Genomic DNA, 9,373 nt, shown 5'->3' on the forward strand with positions numbered 1-9,373 from the left:
GATCTCCATTGCAAGTGTGTTTACCCAGCAAAAGTGTTCCCTTGCGACAACGGGCACTGTTTCCGGCTCTGGCTGCGGCGGAGGGTTGGGGCTGGCTGCGGGGGTCTGACTGTGTGGAGAAGCGGTTGTACAGATCTAGGGGCCTGTGTTGTGGCAGAGCCTGTGGGGGCTCCTTCCAGGGCTGGGGCGCGAGTTCGCAGGCTGGGCTGTTGAGGTCCGTGGTTGGCTGTGGGGCCTGGCTGCGCAGGGCCCTGCTGTTCCAGGGCTGGGGGCTGGGAGTCCAGCTGCTGAGGGCGATGCAGTGTCTGCTGCAGGTGATGAGCTCATGCAGACCTCGGCTGTTGTCTGCTGGACGCGGCGCTGTGTGGCGTGTCTTGGGGTGCAGTAGTGAAGACCAGCTTTGCTCATCTTTCCTTCTTTCTGGGTTTCTTGTTCTGTGTTTTGCAGTCTGTCTGTCTCTCTCTGTTTCCACCTGGCTCTCGCTGGGGGGCCAGCACCCAGGCAGGTCTGTCCTTGCATGGTCTCGGATGTGCGGACTGGACTGTGCAGGAAAGAATTCAAGACACGAGTCCGGGTCCTTTTGAGAGAACGTTCATTAAAGCTGGGGACAGTGAAACGAAGGAAGGGCTTAGGGCAGAAGCAGGGAGATAAGAGGCCAGTGAGCAGGACACGTGGAACAAGGGGACTGACAGCTGAACAAACTGGCCAAGCGGTGTGCAGCAGATACAGGCCACCTTCTGGAGAGAACATCTAGGCCTCAGCGGTGTCTCAGCTGCAGGCCCAGGGGGCAGCACCGCCAGGTGGGCGGCACCAGGACCGGCTGCGATGACAGCTGACTGTGACGCCCCCTGCCCCCGCGCTGACCAATCAGTAGAGACGTCATTCCCTTCGCCCCTTCTTCCCCATAGGCTTGCATCGCCTAAACCAGTGATGGCGAACCTATGACACGCGTGTCAGCACTGACATGCGTAGCCATTTCTGATGACACGCGGCCGCATGCGAGGATGAAACATTTGCTGCTCCTGAGGATGAAACATTTGCGACTAGAGTCTTGGAGTTAGTTTTTCCCTCAAAGGGACACACTACCCGAGTTATGCTCAGTTTTTCGGCGAAGTTTGACACACCAAGCTCAAAAGGTTGCCCATCACTGGCCTAAACGCTAAGGGAGCCCACAAGACTGGCAGCAGGAGAAAGCGAAGCAATGGGCAGCGGCAGCTCAACCCAGGCTAATCCCCTCCCCCACCCGCCCTCGCCCCCAAGGCCCTCTGTTCCGCCTTCGGGGCTCCGGCCGCTGCTTCTGTGCGGAGCCCTCCCTTGCTGCACTGCCCGCCGCGTTAACAAACGTTCCCGCGTGGTCACCGGGACTCAGGCTGTGAAGTGTTTCCTGCACGAGGTCAAGTGCCCACACCCGAGAGGCCGGGCCTAGGCAGACCGCTAAGGGCCGGGCCCCCTTCCTGGTGACAAGATCACAGCAGCCAGTCACCCTCCGCACCAAGTGCAGGCCTAGTGCACGGCGGGCCTCCGCCACAGCAGCTTTTCCCATGGATCAACAGGAATGGCCACGGGGTGCAGATAGAAAGCATCCGAGCTGTCGTGGCCCGTACACCCGTTCACTAGAGCATCGTCCCCGCATACCACGGTTGTGGGTTCGTAGCCAGGGCTGCTTTGGCCCTTTGGAAAGTGAGGCAAGAGGAGGGCCCTGGAGCTGGGGAGAAAGTCTGTAAAAGCAGCACCTGAGGAAGCGGGGGGAGGGGCGAGGGAGAGTGCCACCAGCTCCTAGTCCTGAGGTTTCTGTAAGTTTTCTAGAAGCGGGGAATTTTAGGGCATCAGGGGAGGGTCTCAACAGAACACGCCCCAGCTTTCCAGGTGTGCCCATTGTTATGCTGATGCCTCTGAGTGAGCGGAGGGGAGAGGGGTCCTTCTCTGGTCAGCTTCACCTCTCTCTTGGATTTGTCTGGCTCTAATTGTTCTTTTTGTTTGTTTTGTTATTTTGTTAGTTATTCCCCTGATTTCATCCATTCTTGGGTATGGCTGCCACTACTTGGGTCCCTTTAGCTATCTCCCTGCCTAGGGTGACTTAAGCTCGCTCTCTGGTTGGGGAGGGGGAGGGAGGCCACCTGCTCCTAATGCCTGTGGTTAGGGGAGAGTCTGCCTGTCTCTTTCCCCATTCCACTTGCCAGGGAATCTTCCTAACTTACTAACCTGCCTCCCCATCGGCACCTCACCTCTGCTGGCCCAGCGGACCTGTTCCCACTCAAACATGTGTTGACGCTTGCTGTATGGACGTCCAGGCTGTAGCAGGTGCCTGGGCGCTGGGCCTGCCACGGGGGAGAGAAGGGGCCTCACCCCCAGAGGCTGGAATCATTGGTGGGGCCCAGGTGGATGCTGTGCCTCCGAGGCCCCTGATGAGGCTCTTTCCCTGGTCTTTATGGTTGAGTCTGAGGGGCTCGGATGGGCCTGGGTGTGTGGGGTCCAGGCCTCAGCCACAGACTCTGGGCGGGTCAAGGGACTCTCCCTGGGGACAGAGAGGGTCCTGGGCATCCAGAGAGGGAGCAGCCAGCTGATATTTGGGGGAGAGTGTTCGGGCCCTGAGGGGGGATATGCGCAGCGTGTGCAGGCACAGCGGGGAGCCGGTGCGGCGGAGCAGAGTGGGTGAGGGGCAGGGGCCACAGGGGGGCAGAGTGTGCAGGGTTCTTTGGCTTTTACTCCAAGCGAGGTGGGCACCTTGGGTTTGGCATGTGCAAGGCTCTGAGCCCACACCCATCTGTGGGCCCTGGAGTCTGGTTGTATGACCTCGGGCAGGTCACTTAGCCTCTTTAAACCTCAGTTTTCTCATCTATAAAATAGGGATAACAATCACACTTACTTCTCTGAGTGGTGATGAGTGTGAAGTGAGAAAATGCAGGAGCTTGGCACATAGTAGCTGCTTAATAAATATTACTCCCTTTCATGTAGGAAAGCTGAGTGGGAGTAGGGGAGTGGAGGAGTGTGATAGCTAATCCATCCAAGTCCTCAGAGTTTTGGGAGCCAGAGGGAGAAGAGATTCCCCATGGACCCAAAGAAGGAACAGAGAATAACAGGGAAACATCCAAGGAAGGCAGATTTAGCTCTACTTTAGAAAACCTATGGGAGCTTACCCAATCCAAAAAGAGTTGACTTTAGAGGGAATGAGTTCCCCATCACTAAAAGGGAACAGAGTCCAGGAATAAATCCATATATCTATGGGTGCTAAGTCCATTTATTGGGGGGAGGAATACTCTCTTCCACAATTGGTGCTGGGACAACTGGATTTCCACATGCAAAGAATGAGGTCAGACTAGTAACTCACACTATATACAAAAATTAATGGAAAATGGGTCAAAGATCTAAGTCAAAGAGCCCAAACCATAAAAATCTTAGGAGAAAACATAAAGGTAAAATCTTCATGACCTTGGATTTGGCAATGGATTCTTAGATATGACACTAAAATCACAAGCAACAAAAAGAAAAATAGAACAGAGAACTCAGAAATTGACTCTAGCCATTATGTGCCGGGATCTTTTTCAGCATCTGCTAGGGTTCAAGAAATCTGGAAAAGGGGTTGTGCATAAATTAATAAAGAGGCTAGAGAAGAAATATGGATTTGGAAGGCATTTGGGGGGAGCCAGATGAGGCTTAGTTCTAGTAACTAAATTCCCTGAAACTCCAGACCCAAGGCTTTTTATTCCCACATTTTGCCCTATAGCAAAGCAGATATACATATCAAAGGAAAGGTTTGGTAAACAGTAAAAGATTATCAGGCTGGGGGAACTGCCCTCAGCTGTCTGTCAGCAGGCAATAGCATGCAGATCTTCAGCCCTGCTGAAGCCCCAAGGTTCATCAACCTTTTGATGAACTTCTTGTATTTATGACCTGCTGGAATTATCTCCAGCATATCCCCCTTCTTTGATTTAATAAATTTAACAAGAATGTATGTCATTTGCAGAGCTCAGGTCCTTTTAAGATTTTTAAATTCAATGGAAAGGATGGAGTTCTAGCATGTCCTTTTAAATTACTGCCAGGCATCAAAGGAATCAGTCTGAAGTAAGCTCCTTTCTGGGCCAACAGTTCTTTGAGTCCCCTTTCCAATGTCCAACAGTTTTTTATGGGTTCCCTTCCCATTCACTATCCCCTGTGACATGACAGCAGTGACAGCAATGATACTCAAATTCTGGATGGTGGAGAAATGGTGAGATGCCATTTGCAGGTCCGACCTTCTTTGGCTTGGTTCTGGGCAACCTGTAGCAACACACAGCTGCTGACTGCTAGCATGGCCAGGCGTCTTCACCATCCCCCATTTCTGGACTGTTTCTTCTCTCTTGTCAGCATGTTGTTTGGGGCCACTGTTATTTGGGCTGGTGTAGTCTGGTCAGTTCCTCTCTGGGATCCATTGTTGCAGGAATCCACTTGGGCTTGGAGGAGTTTTCTGGAAATATACAAGCATATTCTCGACCAAAGGTTAATAAAGGAATCCTTTCTGTTAACTAGACTCGGGATCTTTTCATTCTTCCAAACCATTTTCCTTTGGCTTATTCCAACACCATGGGTGTCTCACCATCAGCATTACAAGTGAAAAAAATTTTAAAGTAAAAAATTTAAAGCAATTAAGGCTTGATGTAGTTTACTTACAGGGGATTGCTCCACTATCCCCCCCTTTTTTGTTTTTAAATAATATAAAGAGGCTTTTGGAAATCCTGTAATGTAGCCTTGATAGGTTTTAATTTAATTCTTTGCACAGAAATATGACTGGGTTTGGATTCATCGCATGTTAAGCAGCTTTACTATGAGATGAACCATCAGTAAAAAATTAGTTAATGCTTAAGAATAGGTTCCTGCATAGTATAACTAAGTTCCCTTGAATATTCACTTATTTTAATTTGTCTGAAATAAAGCTTATTTTCTAACTTCATTTGTCCTTGGGTGTTGACAGTAAATGACACTAATTAAATTTCTGCTATTAGTCTTTGAGTAAATTCATATAAGCTTTGTTTAAGGAAGCAAAATGCAAATTATTTACTTTTATGTTTGAGGCCTAATACATTGACTTTTAATTACAATTTGCTAGACATTTGAAAGAAATATCCTTTCATTTCCTCCCACAGTAATTTCTAGGCCACCTTTAGAGAGTTTCTTTTAAAAATAATTTTCTTTCTTTTACACTAAGCAACCTACATGGTTGCTTCTCAGATGTTGGCCCAATACATTTCAAGTGACTTTCTTTATATTTATGGTGACTGCTAACGATCAGATTTAATGCTTGAATAATAACCTTCAGTTTACCCTGTAAGTAGAGGCAGAAGAGATTTTTAAATTTTTAAATTTCTCCTTTTTATTAAGCTTAAATTTACTTTTATTTTTTAAAATATTTTTTATTGATTTTTTACAGAGAGGAAGGGAAGTGATAGAAAGTTAGAAACATTGATGAGAGAGAAACATCGATTCAGCTGCCTCCTGCACACTACCAACTGGGGATGTGCCTGCAACCAAGGTACATGCCCTTGACCAGAATCGAACTTGGGACCTTTCAGTCCGCAGGCTGACACTCTATCCACTGAGCCAAACCAGTTTTGGCAGCTTTCTCTCTTTATGAGTACAGAAATCCCAGATGCATTCCTAAATTTTGTAAAACGTTTTAATGACGGACTGGAAAACAAAAATCATGGCAAAGATGAGATCTTTTAAATAGTACTCTAGGGAGTGGGCATCCATTTTACAGGATCACCACATGTCTCTCCACCCCCACATCCTGCTTCCTTTGGGGAAATTTAGTAAATGGTCTGGCCATGTTTCTTTTCCCAATTAAATTAAAGGCATGCTTAATAGATTAACAATAAACACATTTAAACCAAACAAAATATACAGAAAACTACATTCAACAGATAACATCATTGACTACCCTTTAAAATTATTTTTGCTAAACTCAGCCTGCCCCAGGGCATCATATGGTAATTTTTTAAACAAAGCATCGGAGAGTTCCTCTGCAAGAGAGCTGATGGCTCCACCCTCTCTATCCACCCTTGAAACTCTAGACACCAGAAGCAGAGGATCTAATTTTTAGAAATTACAGACTTTTGATCCCCAATATGAATTTGGCATTTAGCAATTTGAACAAGAACCCACATAGTTAAACATGACAACGGCACTCTTTTCCTTGAGCCTGATTTAAGAAAGTGCCTTTTGATATTTCAATTTCTTTATCTTTGAGCATACAAGCTAAAAATTTACAATATTTTTCCTTTGAACCGAATTCCTCCCCATTATAGTCTTGCCTGAAACAAAAGATGTTCCCGCCTACCCAGGCTGGAGATTTCCTAGGCTTGGTACGGGCTTTATGCACAGTTAATCTTCTCACCGAATTCCTCACCTTTACTGGTGAATCCTTCTTTCTTCACTCAGACGACATCTTCTTCTCCAGATGTCCCATCTGGGGTGCCATAAATGCCGGGGTCTTTCTCAGCATCTGCTAGGGTTTAAGAAATCTGGAAAGGGGGCTGTGCATAAATTAATGAAGAGGCTAGAGAAGAAATATGAATTTGGAAGGCATTTGGGGGGAGCCAGATGAGGCTTAGTTCTAGTAACTAAGTTCCTGAATCTCCGGACCCAAGGCTTTTTATTCCTACTTTTTGCCCTATTGCAAAGCAGATATACATATCAAAGGAAAGATTTGGTAAACAGTAAAAGATTATCAGGCTGGGGGAACTGCCCTCAGCTGTCTGTCAGCAGGCAATAACATGCAGATCTTCAGCCCTGCTGAAGCCCCAAGGTTCATCAACCTTTTGATGAACTCGCATTTATGATCTGCTGGAATTAGCCTCCAGCAATTATGCTCAATTAATATTTGACAAAAGAGGCAAGAGCATAAATGGAGTCAAGACAATCTCTTCAATAAATGGTGCTGGGAAGATTGGTCAGATACATGCAAAAAAATGAAACTAGACCACCAACTTACACCATCCACAAAAACAAACTCAAAATGGTTAAAGGACTTATACATAAGATGAGAAACCATAAAAATCTTAGAAGATTCCATAGGCAGCAAAATATCAGACATATATTGTAGCAATATCTTTATTGATACACCTCCTAGGGCAATGGAGACTAAAGAGAAAATAAACAAATGGGACTACATCAAAATAAAAAGCTTCTGCACAGCAAAAGAAACCATCAACAAAACAACAAGAAAGCCCACTGCATGGGAGAACATATTTGCCAATGTTATTTCTGATAAGGGTTTAATCTCCAACATTTACAGGGAACGCATACAACTTAACAAAAGGAAGATAAACAATCCAATCAAAAAATAGGCAAAGGACATAAATAGACACTTTTGAAAGAGGACATACAGAAGGCCAAAAGACATATGAAAACATGCTCAAAGTCACTAATCATCCGAGAGATGCAAATCAAAATGACAATGCGGTACCATCTCACACCTGTCAGAATGGCTATCATCAACAAATCAACAAACGACAAGTGCTGGTGAGGATGTGGAGAAAAAGGAACCCTTGTGCACTGCTGGTGGGAATGCAGACTGGTGCAGCCACTATGGAGAACAGTATGGAGTTTCCTCAAAAAAACTAAAAATGGAGCTCCAATTTGACCCAGTGATACCACTTCTGGGAATATATTCCAAGGAACCAGAAACACCAATCAGAAAGGATATATGCACCCCTGTGTTCATAGCAGCACAATTTACCATAGCTAAGATTTGGAAACAGCCTAAGTGCCCATCAACAGATGAGTGAATTAAAAAACTGTGGTACATCTACACAATGGAATACTACACCACTACAAAGAAGAAGGAACTTTTCCCATTTGCAACAGCATGGGATACTATGCAGCAGTAAAAAAGAAGGCTCTCCTACCCTTTGAGACAGTGTGGAGGGACCTGGAGAGCATTATGCTAAGCGAAATAAGCCAGTCAGAGAAAGACAAGTATCACATGATCTCATATGTGGAATATAATGAACAAAATAAACTGGTGAACTTATCTATAATAATAAAAGCGTAATATGCAAATCAACTGAATGGCCAAACAGCGGAACAACCATCTGGATGACCATGCTATGACACCCATTGCCGCCAACCAGCCAAGGCGGGTGCAATGCGATTGGTCGGGGGCCCAGCCATAACCCCATTATTGCCTTGCAGAGGGAGGCCCAGGCCACTGGCCGGCGGGGTGATTGATCAATTGGGGCTCCACAATCGCCCCAAAGAGGGAGGCCCAGCCTACCCTGCGGTGGAACTGTGGTGGGTGGGCGGGCCTCCCTCTGTGGGGGCGACCCATCGCAGAGCCTTGGCCCTCACTCTGCGAGGCGGCCACGCCCTCCGGTGCCATCAGCTCCCAGCAGTGACCCAGGTTGTTGGCCTGTCGGCTGGGAGGTGCTTGCACCCCTCTCAGCACGTTCTGCTCCCAGCCATGGCCAGGGCTGTAGGCCTGTCAGCTGGGAGGCGCCCATGCCCCTCTCAGCGCCTTTTGCTTCCAGCCAAGGCCGGGGCTGTGGGCCTGGGAGGCAGCCTCGCCTCTCTGGTGCGATCCGCTCCCAGACCTGGCCCAGGCCTTAGGCCTGTTGGCTGGGAGGCGCCTGCACCCCTCTCCGTGCGTTCTGCTTTTAGCTGCATCCATGTCTGTGTCCATGGCTGCATCCATGGCTGTCCCGCACCCCTCTCAGCGCGATCCGCTCCCGCGATCCGCTCCCAGCTGTGGCCCTGGCCTTCGGCTGGGAGATGCCTGCGCCCCTCTGAGCGAGATCCTCCCAGGCACGATCCACTCCCAGCTGTGGCCAGGGCTGTAGGCCTGTCAGCCGGGAGGCGCCTGTGCCCCTCTCGGCACATTTTGCTTCCAGCCTTGGTCAGGACTGTGGGCCTGGGAGGCAGCGTGCCCCTCTCTGCATGCTCCAATTTCAGCCGCCGCCAGGGCCGAGGCCTGTCGCCTGGGAGGTGCCTTGCGCTCCTCTCAGCGTGATCCGCTCCCAGCTGTGGCCCTGGCTGGGAGGTGCCTGCGCCCCTCTCAGCGTGATCCGCTCCGTTCCCGCGATCTGCTCCCAGCCGTGGCCCAGGCCTTAGGCTGGGAGATGCCTGCGCCCCTCTAGGCACATTCCGCTTTCAGCCAGTGCGAGCTTCTTCCCAACCCGCAAAACTCCAGCTTGATTCCCCTATTAAGGGAAGAGAATAGGACAGGACGTTCCCAGGAAACGGTGACAACAGGTTGCATGTGTGGACTGTGCTGGAGCTGTGTCCACGGCACTGTGGGAACACTGAGGAAGGAGCAAGCAGATCTGGCTGCAAGGATGGGGAGAGGGCCACAGAGACTTGGCCAGCCCTCAAAGGGCCCAGTCGAACTTTCTGGTAGAGA

This window comes from Eptesicus fuscus, chromosome 16 (genome assembly GCF_027574615.1).
Source record: "Eptesicus fuscus isolate TK198812 chromosome 16, DD_ASM_mEF_20220401, whole genome shotgun sequence".
Lineage (NCBI taxonomy): Eukaryota > Metazoa > Chordata > Mammalia > Chiroptera > Vespertilionidae > Eptesicus > Eptesicus fuscus.